This window comes from Erpetoichthys calabaricus, chromosome 5, assembly GCF_900747795.2.
Source record: "Erpetoichthys calabaricus chromosome 5, fErpCal1.3, whole genome shotgun sequence".
NCBI classification, from domain to species: Eukaryota; Metazoa; Chordata; class Cladistia; order Polypteriformes; family Polypteridae; genus Erpetoichthys; species Erpetoichthys calabaricus.
The window spans coordinates 19,135,189-19,148,604 of record NC_041398.2 but is presented as its reverse complement, the minus strand read 5'-3'; the positions used below and the strand labels follow the sequence as shown (position 1 = coordinate 19,148,604).

Sequence of the window (13,416 nt, the reverse complement as noted above, 5' to 3'; positions counted from 1 at the left end):
TGCATCATAACAAAATTAGACAGGTGCATAAATGTGGGCACCCCAACAGAGATATGACATCAATACTTAGTTGAGCCTCCTTTTCAAATCTAACAACCTCGAGACGCTGTCCTCCTATAGCCTCTGATGAGTGTCTGGATTCTGGATGGAGGTATTGTTGACCATTCTTCATACAAAATCTCTCCAGTTCAGTTCAATTTGATGGACAGCCTGCTTCAAATCATCCCATAGATTTTCGATGTTCAATATTCAAGTCAGGGGACTGTGATGGCCGTTCCAGAACACTGTACTTCTCCCTCTGCATGAATGCCTTTGTAGATTTCAAACTGTGTTTTGGGTCATTGTCTTGTTGGAATATCCAACCCCTGTGTAACTTCAACTTTGTGGCTGATGCTTGAACATTATCCAGAAGAATTTGTTGATATTGGGTTGAATTCATCCGACCATCGACTTTAACAAGGGCCCCAGTCCCTGAACTAGCCACACAGCTCCACAGTATGATGGAACCTCCACCAAATTTGACAGGAAGTAGCAGGTGTATTTCTTGGAATGCGGTGTTCTTCTTCCGACATGCAAAGCGCTTTTTGTTCTGACCAAATAACTCCATTTTTGTCTCATCATTTTGTTCCACCATGAATCTGGCTTGTCTAAATGAGCATTGGCATACAACAAGCGACTGTTTGTGGTGAGTGCAGAAAGGGCTTCTTTCTCATCACCCTGCCATACAGATGTTCTTTGTGCAAATTGCGCCGAACTGTAGAACGATGTACAGATACACCATCTGCAGCAAGATGTTCTTGCAGGTCTTTGGAGGTGATCTGTGGGTTGTCTGTAACCATTCTCACAATCCTGCACATATGACGCTCCTGTATTTGTCTTGGCCTGCCAGACTGCTGGGTTTAACAGCAACTGTGCCTGTGGCCTTCCGTTTCCGGATTCCATTCCTTCCAGTTGAAACTGACAGTTTAAACCTCTGAGATGGCTTTTTGTAGCCTTCCCATAAACCAGGAGACTCAACAATCTTTGTTTTCAGATCTTTTGAGATTTGCTTTGAGGATCCCATGCTGTCTGTCACTCTTCAGAGGAGAGTCAAAGGGAAGCACAACTTGTAATTGACCACCTTAAATACCTTTATATCTCATGATTGGACACACCAGTCGATGAAGTTGAAGGCTTAATAAGCTCATCCAACTAATTTGGTGTTGTAAGTAATCAGCATTGAGCAGTGACAGGCATTCAAATCAGCATAATGACAAGGGGACCCATATTTGTGCACAGCCAGTTTTTCACATTTGATTTAATTTCATACAACTAAATACTGCGTCACTAAAAATCTTTGTTCGGAAAACATCCCAGTACTCCGATGTTCCTAGGAAATGAAAGACAGACCACTGTTATCTTTATTGCTGAAAGGAGAGTCAATTATTATGCAGGCTGAGAGAGGGTCCCAAACGTTTTCATATGACTGTAGGTGGAGGTGTGTGCTGTGGTCTGATGTGTGTTCAGGGGTTCTGTCTGCACTCTCCACATTGGCTCCCACCCAGGGTTGAACTTTAGCATAACCTCTGCACATCACCTGTTCTAGAAGATTTTGAAATTAAAAAGGAACAGATTATATGTATTGTGACAGATAATACTTCTAATATGTTAAGCACAAATGAGAAAATGAATAAAGTAGACAAACTGATATTAGTGGAAGACAGTTCTGCAAGTATTGGAGAAAGTGAAACCGAAGAGAATAGTGAAGTTTTGGATAACATTGCTGAAGAAGCATCTAAGCTTATTACTATTCAACATATGAATTGTGTTGTTCATACTCTGCAACTTGCAGCATGGCAAAAGGGACTGTACTTTCTCCGGTCCTGTTCAGCCTATATACATCAGACTTCCAACACAACTCGGAGTCCTGCCACGTGCAAAAGTTTGCTGACGACACTGCTATCGTGGGCTGCATCAGGAGTGGGCAGGAGGAGGAGTATAGAAACCTCATCAAGGACTTTGTTAAATGGTGCGACTCAAACCACCTACAACTGAACACCAGCAAAACCAAGGAACTGGTGGTGGATTTTAGGAGGCCCAGACCCCTCATAGACCCCGTGATCATCAGAGGTGACTGTGTGCAGAGGGTACAGACCTATAAATACCTGGGAGTGCAGCTGGACGATAAATTAGACTGGACTGCCAATACTGATGATCTGTGTAAGAGAGGACAGAGCCGACTATACTTCCTTAGAAGACTGGCATCCTTCAACATCTGCAGTAAGATGCTGCAGATGTTCTATCAGATGGTTGTGGCGAGTGCCCTCTTCTACGCAGTGGTGTGCTGGGGAGGTAGCATTAAGAAGAAGGATGCCTCACGCCTGGACAAACTGGTGAGGAAGGCAGGCTCTATTGTTGGCATAGAGCTGGACGGTTTGACATCCGTAGCAGAGCAACGGGCACTCAGCAGGCTCCTATCAATTATGGAGAATCCACTGCATCCACTAAATAGTATCATCTCCAGACAGAGGAGCAGTTTCAGCGACAGACTGCTGTCACTGTCCTGCTCCACTGACAGACTGAGAAGATCATTCCTCCCCCACACTATGCGACTATTCAATTCCACCAGAGGGGGTAAACGTTGAACATTATTCAAGTTATTGTCTGTTTTTTTACCTGCATTTTTTATTACTCTTTAATTTAATATTTTTTGCTGCTGGAGTATGTGAATTTCCCCCTGGGATTAATAAAGTATCTATTTATCTATCTATCTATCTAAATGGAGGCAAGTAACTGTTACAGCCAGGGCCCCTAAAACAGACGCCATTTTGAAAAGACGTGCAGGGAAAGGAGCCATTTTGGATCAAACACCACGCTGGGGAAATACTTACAGTTAGGTCCATAAATATTTGGACAGAGACAACTTTTTTCTAATTTTGGTTCTGTACATGACCACAATGAATTTGAAATGAAACAACTCCGATGCAGTTGAAGTGCAGACTTTCAGCTTTAACTTAGTGGGGTGAACAAAACGATTGCATAAAAATGTGAGGCAACTAAAGCATTTTTTGAACACAATCCCTTCATTTCAGGGGCTCAAAAGTAACTGGACAAATTAAATAACTGGAAATGAAATGTTCATTTCTAATACTTGGTTGAAGACCCTTTGCTGGCAATGACAGCCTGAAGTCTTGACCTCATGGACATCACCAGATGTTGGGTTTCCTCCTTTTTAATGCTCTGCCAGGCCTTTCAGTTGCTGTTTGTTTGTGGGCCTTTCTGTCTGAAGTTTAGTCTTCAACAAGTGAAATGCCTGCTCAGTTGGGTTAAGATCAGGTGACTGACTTGGCCATTCCAGAATTTTCCACTTCTTTGCTTTAATGAACTCCTGGGTTGCTTTGGCTGTATGTTTTGGGTCCTTGTCCATCTGTATCATGAATCAATTTGACTGCATTTAGCTGGATTTGAGCAGACAGTACGTCTCTGAACACCTCAGAATTCATTCGGCTGCTTCTGTCCTGTGTCACATCATCAATAAACACTAGTGTCCCAGTGCCACTGGCAGCCATGCACACCCAAGCCATCACACTGCCTCCCTCCACCGTGTTTTACAGATCATGTGCTATGCTTTGGATAATGAGCTGTTCCACGCCTTCTCCATACTTTTTTCTTGCCATCATTCTGGTAGAGGTTGATCTTGGTTTCATCTGTCCAAAGAATGTTTTTCCAGAACTGCGCTGGCTTTTTTAGATGTTCTTTAGCAAAGTCCGATCTAGCCTTTCTATTCTTGAGGCTTATGAGTGTCTTGCACCTTGCAGTGCACCCTCTGTATTTACTTTCATGCAGTCTTTTCTTTATGGTAGACTTGGATATCGATACGCCGACCCCCTGGAGAGTGTTGTTCACTTGGTTGGCTGATGTGAAGGGGTTTCTCTTCACCATGGAAATGATTCTGCGATCATCCACCACTGTTGTCTTCTGTGGACGTCCAGGTCTTTTTGCGTTGCTGAGTTCACCAGTGCTTGCTTTCTTTCTCAGGATGTACCAAACTGTAGATTTTGCCACTCGTAATATTGCAGCAATTTCTCGGATGGGTTTTTTCTGATTTCGCAGCTTAAGGATGGCTTCTTTCACCTGCATGGAGAGCTCCTTTGACCGCATGTTGTCTGTTCACAGCAAAATCTTCCACATGCAAGCACCACACCTCAAATCAACTCCAGGCCTTTTATCTGCTTCATTGATAAGACATAACGACGGATTTGCCCACACCTGCCCATGAAACAGCCTTTGAGTCAATTGTCCAATTACTTCTGAGCCCCTGAAATGAAGGGATTGTGTTATAAAAATGCTTTAGTTGCCTCACATTTTTATGCAATCGTTTTGTTCATCCCACTGAATTAAAGCTGAAAGTCTGCACTTCAACTGCATCGGAGTTGTTTCATTTAAAATTCATTGTGGTAATGTACAGAACCAAAATGAGAAAAAAGTTGTCTCCATCCAGATATTTATGGACCTAACTGTATTTGATGGTAAAGCATCTGAACTAAAGACTTTCTTGAAGAACTGGACAATGAAAATGTTTTATTAACTGAAAGCCAGTGGGCACAAGTAAAAGAACTGGAAAGTCTACTTTCTTACCCCTTTATTGTCACCAAGAGGTTGCAATATGAAGATTTAACACCCGGTAAATTTTTCTTGGAATGGAAGTGTTTGATATATTGCCTGAACAAAAGTGGACGGTTACTAGCTGATGACATCGTATCTTCAATGAAGAAAAGAGAGAGTCTCTTACTGGATAATCAAATCTCATTAGCTGCTATTTATGTTGCTCCAGCGAGCCGAATTTTGTTGAGCGGTGACCAGATTAAGGCCCTCTATGATGTAGCAGTTGGCATGAAGGGATTACTACCATCTTTTTCCGAAAATAAGACATCCCCCGAAAATAAGCCCTATCGAGATTTTCTGAACTTTTTGTAATATAAGCCCTCCCCCGAAAATAAGCCCTAGTTAAAATAATGTGAAAAAAAGAATTCGTTAAAAAATGCTGTTGATTTATTAAGTATGTTTAGCTTCCCTAATACTCGTATTTCAGAGAAATGTTTGAAATAAAATATTCCGAGAAATTCATTGTTTACCTCTACAGTTCGTTTCAAATTAATTCTTGGAATTTATCTTAAAAATACAACATAAGGCAGCATGAATACATAAATATTGGGTCCGCTCTGCTCTGCTGTGTTGTACTGCGTCGCGCGTATCGCAGAGTATGGTCGAATGAGGTGGGGAGGGGGTGGAGGGGGGCATGCATATGCGGAATGCGACGGAACGCGTCGTTGGCGCACACTATAAATAATTGTTCGTTAAGGCAGCAGTCTACATTGAGCGACAGTGCAGATACAATGTTTGTTCATTTCAGTCTTGTAAATCTGATTATTTCCTCATACGTAATTTTATTTTTTATAAAGTGAATAATTTTTAACCGCAGTTAAAATGAGTACAAAACGAAAGAGCTATTCCGTCGAGTACAAAAAGGGAATTGTGGAAGACTCCAGGGGTGTAAATCTTGATTTATGACGATGTTCCAGAAGAAGATGACATGACTGTAATTGAATAAATTTTAATTTCTGTATTCTGTGTAAAATAAATAAATATTAAATAAAAATATATAAATATACTTTTATTTTTGTCCTCCCCCGAAAATAAGCCCTAGTGCGTATTTTGGACCAAAAAAGAAAGTAAGACAGGGTCTTATTTTCGGAAAAAGACGGTACTACCTGAAACACCACCACTAGATGAAGCTAGAAGCACTGAAGTTTAAACGGATGTGCCCCCTTTTCTTCTAGTAATGACCCCCTCAGGGTCCGCTCTGTTATTTCACTGACATTTACAGCCAAAGCAGGATGGCAGCATCTCCCTCATCGTCCGGTTTTATCACAGCCGCCCACTCGTTTCTGAACAGATGTCACATTGCGTGTTATTTTTTTATGGCGGTGTGCATGGTGAATCTGCGCCTCCGGATTACAGTTTTACTCGTGCTGATCGCCAAGGAAAAAGAGGTGGCGGACTAGCAAACATTTACTCAAGCAGGTTAAAATGTAAAAATATCAGTTTTGGTAAATTCAAGTCTTTTGAGTATCTCGCCATTATTATTCAGGGAGATTCTCACGTTCTAGTATTATCCGTGTATAGACCTCCAAAATTCAACGCGTCTTTTTTTGAGGAATTCTCTGACTTGATGTCAATCTTAATTACAAACTATGACACACTCTTAATAGTCGGCGACTTTAATTTTCATATAGATAATCAATGTGACCAGAAAGTAAAAGAATTTATGAACCTCCTGGACTCTTGATTTGAGACAGCTCGTTAATCAGCCTACACATAAAGCAGGTCATACGTTAGACTTAGTGATTACTAAAGGACTAAAAGTTGATATAAAGCAGGTCATTGATATTGGTCTATCAGACCATTTTCTTCTACTTTTTAATATAGAAATAATGATAGAAAACACCCATGAGAAGCATATTGTTAAAAAACGCTTCTTTGGCTCATCAGCAGCTTTAAAACTTACAAACATTCTACCCAATCAGTCCGTTTATAGTGCCAACTATAATAGCAAGGAGAATATAAATAGTAAGGTGGAAAGATTTAATACTAAAGTGAGAGCTGCTGTTGACTTAGTTGCACCTGAAAAGACAGTTAAAAAATCTTCTAGCATTGTTATACCATGGAAGACCCAAAGAGTGTCTGATTTAAAGAGAACATGCCGTAGAGCTGAGCGTAAATGGAGGAAAACTAAACTAACTATTGACTATGAGATATTAAAAGTTAAAATAACAGAATACAATGACACAGTCTGTCTTGAGAGGCGCTGCTATTTCTCTAAGATTATAAATAACAATGCTAGTAATCCCAGAGTCTTATTTTCGACAATTGATCGTCTGTTAAACCCAGGTAACTCAAAGGAATGCCTCCTAAGTACTTCCAGTAAAACCTGTGAGGCTATCGCTGTATTTTTCAATCAAAAAATTAATGATATTAGAAATAACATAGTATATCTCCCCAACACTAAGGATCCCCCGAAACCCCAGTACTCCATAATAAACAAATTAAATTCTTTCACTAGGATAGATTTACCTGATTTACATAAAATAATTTCTCAAATGAAACCATCCACCTGTGCCCTTGACCCAATACCAACAAATTTTTTCAAAGAAGTATCAGGCGTGCTTAGTGATAATGTTCTTGACATAGTAAATTCGTCATTAGATACGGGGGTCTTCCCAGACTGTCTTAAGACTGCGGTAGTTAAACCCCTACTTAAGAAAAATAATCTCGACCCCTCTGCTCTTGAAAATTATAGACCCATCTCTAACCTGCCTTTCTTAAGTAAAATTCTAGAGAAGGCAGTCATTATACAGTTAAATGAGCACCTCAATAAACCTGCTATTCTTGATAAATTTCAGTCAGGTTTTAGAACAAATCACAGCACAGAAACTGCACTCGTTAAAGTAGTAAATGACTTGCGGGTAAATGCAGACAGAGGCCATTTATCTGTTCTCATCCTCTTAGATCTGAGTGCCACATTTGACACCATTGATCATAATATTCTTAAGAATCGCCTTAGTCAATGGGTGGGCCTCTCTGGCAGTGTCTTAAATTGGTTTGAATCCTACCTGGCAGGGAGAAAATTCTTTGTTAGTTGTGGTAATTATAACTCAAAGACACATGATATCCTATATGGTGTTCCACAAGGCTCTATCCTGGGTCCGCTGCTCTTCTCAATCTACATGCTTCCATTAGGTCAGATTATCTCAGGGCACAACGTGAGCTACCACAGCTATGCTGATGACGCACAGCTGTATTTATCAATAGCACCTGATGACCCCAAATCTCTTGATTCACTAACACAATGTCTAACCTGTATCTCAGAATGGATGAATAGTAACTTTCTCAAATTAAATAAAGAGAAAATCGAAATCTTAGTGATTGGCAATAATGGATACAATGAGACTATTAGAAATAAACTAGATGCATTAGGATTAAAAGTCAAATCGGAGGTAAAAAGCTTAGGGGTAACCGTTGATTGTAATCTGAATTTTAAATCGCAAATTAATCAGATCACTAGGACAGCATTTTTTCACCTAAGAAACATAGCAAAAGTTAGACCTCTTATATCATCGAAAGATGCAAAGAAATTAGTTCATGTGTTTGTTTTCAGTCGGCTAGATTACTGTAATGCACTCCTCTCAGGACTACCCAAAAAAGACATCAATCGTTTGCAACGAGTGCAGAATGCAGCTGCTAGAATCCTTACCAGGAAAAGAAAATCCGAACACATTTCTCCAGTTTTTATGTCACTACACTGGTTACCTGTGTCATTCAGAATTGACTTTAAAATTCTGCTTATGGTTTATAAAGCTTTAAATAATCTCGCCCCGTCTTATATATCGGAATGTCTGACATCTTATATTCCAAATCGTAACCTTAGATCTTCAAATGAGGGTCTGCTTAGAATTCCAAGAGCTAAACTTAAAAGAAGTGGTGAGGCGGGTGGCCTTCTGCTGTTATGCACCTAAAATCTGGAATAGCCTGCCAGTAGGAATTCGCCAGGCTAATACAGTGGAGCACTTTAAAAAACTACTGAAAACACATTATTTTAACATGGCCTTCTCATAACTTCACTGTAATTTAATCCTGATACTCTGTATATCTAATTAATTATAATAACTATTCATTCAAAATCTGTACTAACCCCTACTCTCTCTTCTGTTTCCTTTTCCGGTGTCCTATTGGTGGTGGCTTGTGCCACCACCATCTACCCAAAGCACCATGATGTTCCAACAATGATGGATGGATTAAAAGCCAGAAGTCTGTATGACCATCAGCATCAAGTGACTCCGTGAAAAACCCGAACTACAAAGAGGACTATTTTCATTTATGTTAGGTAGAATGCCCAAAGGGGACTGGGTGGTCTCGTGGCCTAGAACCCCTACAGATTTTATTTTTTCTCCAGCCGTCTGGAGTTTTTTTTTTGTTTTTTCTGTCCATCCTGGCCATCGGACCTTACTCCTTTCTATGTTAACTAAGGTTGTCTTATTTTAATTTCTTATTTTGTCTTTTATTTTTCTTTTCTTCATTATGTAAAGCACTTTGAGCTACTTTTTGTATGAAAATGTGCTATATAAATAAATGTTGTTGTTAATATTCTGTTAATGAAAAGGAGTGAAGCTGTGTGGCCTCGGCACAGCAGGTCCACAGGACTGTAGTGAAGACCCCCACAGAGCTTGATGTCCGTGTCTCTGCTCACTCACTCACACACACACAGACTGCCATGTTGAATATTTCAGTTTTGGACAGAATACTAGAGGAGGCTTCAAGCACATTAGCTGAACAAAAGCTGGAACCCTTCGAGAAAGCTGGAGATGGTGCGATTCAGAGGGACTTCTATGATTAAATGCTCCACACTCCTGTTGAGATATTTTATGTTTTATAAACTCATTAATTTAGACAGTGTAAGAGTGCAGATTCACTGACCACTGTGCACTTTACTCTCGATATTGTAAAACGCAGAATACTGAAGACGTACTGTCTGTGCGTCAAAAAACTCTTGTGCTGCCAAATGACAAGTGGAATTTACTGCTAAAACTATGAAACTGACGCTCAAGCTCTAATTCTCAACAAATCTCAGAGAAGGTCCTTGGTGTCCAATGTTTAAATTTAATGAAGCCCTGAGCTGAACGGTCACAGACGTGTCCCTCTGTCACATTACATGTCAGGGGGGCTGACTTTATGAATCAGGGCCACGGATGTTGTAATCACACAGGACACGTCATAAACATCGAGGACCCCACCATTACCGGCCAGCAGCTAAGCGAGTGCTGGACACACTCGGTGTTTGACGTTTATTCTTGTTTGAGAGCTGCAATCCCATTTTATTCCATTTCTTCAAGGCCTCTAATCTCAGGAAAAAAATGTTACAGCCATAATTCTAACAACAAGCACCAAGAAGAGTTTAACACAGTGACATCTTTGTAATTAAAAGGAATCAGGTAAACATTTGGAGCCATTTACTTCTTTATTATTTAACATAACCGACTATCACTTTTAGAACTAACTTTGTTATCACTGAGCTATCACAGGCTGACATTTCTGTGTATTAATAACGTTGGTTTTATTCATTAGATGCTAAACATGACTTGGCCTCATAAACTCTTAGAACATTTAAAATGGAGCTGTGTGTCAGGAGTGCAAGTAGGAGACCTGGCATCACAAACACATTGGCAAACATTATTAAACATTCGGCTCATTTACAACTGTGATATAAAACTGGACTGAGCCCACGCAAATAAAACTGGACACCTCCACGTTATCGACATGAATATTTACTGTATACAAACACATGGATAAGTAGAATACGCTACGCACTGATACAATGAAGCACTCACTTCACTATGCAACTCTGCACCTTATAAGATGTTCTTATTTTTAAAGTAGATTGTAATCTCACCACCAATATTGCTTAAGCACTGACCTGCATGGAGCCTTAGATGGTTTAAACACTGCAATGCACCGAATCTTACATGTAGCCACTCCATCAATGGAAAAGGACCCAATGAAAGGCGATGCCAAAGAGGGGGTGGAGGGTCAGCAACAAGAGGGCTGGCTGAAGTGCACACCAGACAAATACATCACAATGGCAGACAGGTGTTGGCTATTTGTATAATGAATAAGGGACATAACCAGGTGGAAAGTGGGCTTGACAGAAATTCCCAGACAAAGGTGGCAAAATGCCGTTAGGTGTTGTCCATTAGCATCAGCAGGACTGTCACTGTGTGTATAAAAATGTCTCCCAGCCCAGCAGTACAGTTTTCTCAACTGACAGAGTACGGCCGTTTATTATCCTCTTTAATAAAACCCCAGTGTGCATCCAGCGTCCGTGTGTGTGTTTTCTGGTGAAGTGCGCATGGTGCGATGCTTCAAAGCAGATGGCTCAAAGGCCGCCTGACGCGTCACACATGACAGAGAGGGCGGGACCTATAAAATATCACGCGGCTGATCCAATCAGATTTCTGGAAATGAAGGAAGACTTAAAACAAAAGGCAAGAAAAATCCAATCGGGTAGTGAGACGCGGAGACCAGCTTCCCCAAAGAGGTGGGATTAGTGTTTGTTGTTGTGCAAGTGTTCACTCTGAGGATGTCAGCTTGGCCCGGTAAAGTGTCAGTCGTTGAAGGGGTTTCCTAAATATACAAATTTTCATGATATTACAATAGGATGACTTTTAAAAGATTTATTTTCGCGCACATAAAATCCGTTGCTGGGGAGACGCCACACATACAACAATCAGCTGCAGGCCAGCACAGATTAAAATACTTGCCGGAGAGACGCAACAGGCACGATTATCAACTACATGCCACACATTACATCAGTCGCTGGGGAGAATCTGCTGATTGCCCACTGTTGTGACAGAAAATTAAACGCATATTACGGACATCAAAGCCAGTATTACTGTCAGAGAAAATTACAGGCATTTTACGGAATTACAAACCAGTACTACTGCGAGAGAAAATTAAAGACACACAATACAGTGACGCATATTACAGCCACATACAAGCCAGTATTACTGTAAAAGATAATATTACGGACGTACAAGCCTATATTACTGTGACTATCGACTAACACGCCACCCAAAAAAGAAGAAAAAGACAATGAGCGTCAGAAAAACGCTAAAAGAGAAAGACTCAGAAGAGCAAATCTATAGATCTATAGAGATCTATAGAGGAACAGGAAAATGAGCGTAAAGAAAATTCTCAAAGAGAATGCACTACTGTTCTAGCGCCCGTTATTGTAACGGGCTTAATGTCTAGGCTTTAATAAAATTCTAAACTGAAAGCAAAGCTTTGGGACTCTGCGTGATTTCCTGGCTTTGCAAATTATTGGTTTGGGGTTTTATTCAAGGAGAGAATCATTCTTTAATCTTTTGTGAGAGGAGTTAACTTCACTCGCTTTACCACACATTCGACTGCCCGGTACAACTTTTTATATACATCATTTTTTAATCATCATGGTGGAGCTGGCTAACTTAATTACGCATGTTGTGCAATTGAACAAACAGGTTCACCATTTTAGGGCCCTGACCAGAAAGCACGGGGGCACAGAGAGGATCGTTGCTTAATTTCATTGATCATTAACGCAGCCTTGTGGGCGCAGCACGTGTAGTCTGGGCCGAGGATGGGGAACTTGTTACACCTCTCTAACAGTGCCAGTTGATTTTGAAGGACAGCTTTACAAATTGCGATCATTCAAAACGACCAAAGTTCAGGGCGTCTCGATCAAGTTGATTGAAGGAATGCTGGAAAATTAGCGTGGCTGCATTCGCAATTTGCTACAGCATAACGGCTGTCCATCAATGATAAAACATATTCGTAATTAACTATAAATATCCTCGTACTGCGATGTTAGTTTACAAATGTCCTCACACAAACTGACTACCACAAATTAAGCGAATCACCACAACGACATTTACGCCACTCAGTCCGACCTGCTCAAGTTTTCCGCTCCGCTCGTGTCCACGCCAATCTAACGACGGTTTATTTTACTTTTTTAAACAGTCAAGAGGTGAACACAGCCCACCCCGTTACCTTAACACACTCGCTCGAGATTACCGCTCCCCCGCCAGTTATATATGTGCACAGTGATATTAATTACAGGGTTCGATTAGGCAGCCATGTGCTGTAGGTCTGCTTTTTGTGAGATGATCTTGATTGCTTTGGTGTGAGAGATGTAAAAGAAAAGGAGACAATAAAAAAAAAAGGTCTTTGAGGGTGTTGCACTTACCAGATGTCAGCGTCTCTCTCTCTTAGACATAAAACCGCCATCGTTCTCTTTCCTTCTATCCGCAACTCGACTCTGCCGTAGCTTACCAACACTCCTCCATCAAACGCTCTTTATCTTTTCTCTCCGGTCTCCTTCGGGTCAGCACTATCCGATTTGGAACACGCATGCGCGACAATACGTAATTTCCGCAACTTTGTCTTAGGGAAGATGTCATTCACTCAGGCGCAGGCGCATCTTTGTATAAATGAACTCGTCGCTTCTTATTGGATCAGATGGGAACTTCTAGTCGAACGAAGAGGGAATGAATGGAGGCGTATTAGGGCGAAAGAGAGAAACAAAATGTTGATATATATATATATATATATATATATATATATATATATATATATATATATATATATATATATACACAGAGTATATATATTATATATATATATATATATATATATATACAGAGTATATATATATTATATATATACAGTATATATATATTGGTATGCTGCTGCTGGAGTATGTGAATTTCCCCTTGGGATTAATAAAGTATTTATCTATCTATCTATCTATCTATCTATCTATCTATCTATCTATCTATCTATCTATCT

At 40.3% G+C, this 13,416-nt stretch overlaps 1 protein-coding gene across 2 annotated transcripts in view; it reads right to left on the bottom strand.

The window, feature by feature from the left end:
- The window catches only part of LOC114642489 (gastrula zinc finger protein XlCGF57.1-like), a 31,303-nt gene extending 18,339 nt beyond the window's left edge, over positions 1-12,964 (bottom strand). Inside the window, exon 1 of one of the 2 annotated variants that reach the window (XM_028791348.2) lies at positions 12,815-12,964. The gene's annotated coding sequence lies outside the window, so the exon portion shown is untranslated. Of the gene's footprint in view, positions 1-12,618; positions 12,655-12,814 lie in introns of those variants that run through there. The other variant, XM_051927444.1, reaches the window with a different exon arrangement.
- Between the last annotated feature and the right edge of the window lie 452 nt (positions 12,965-13,416).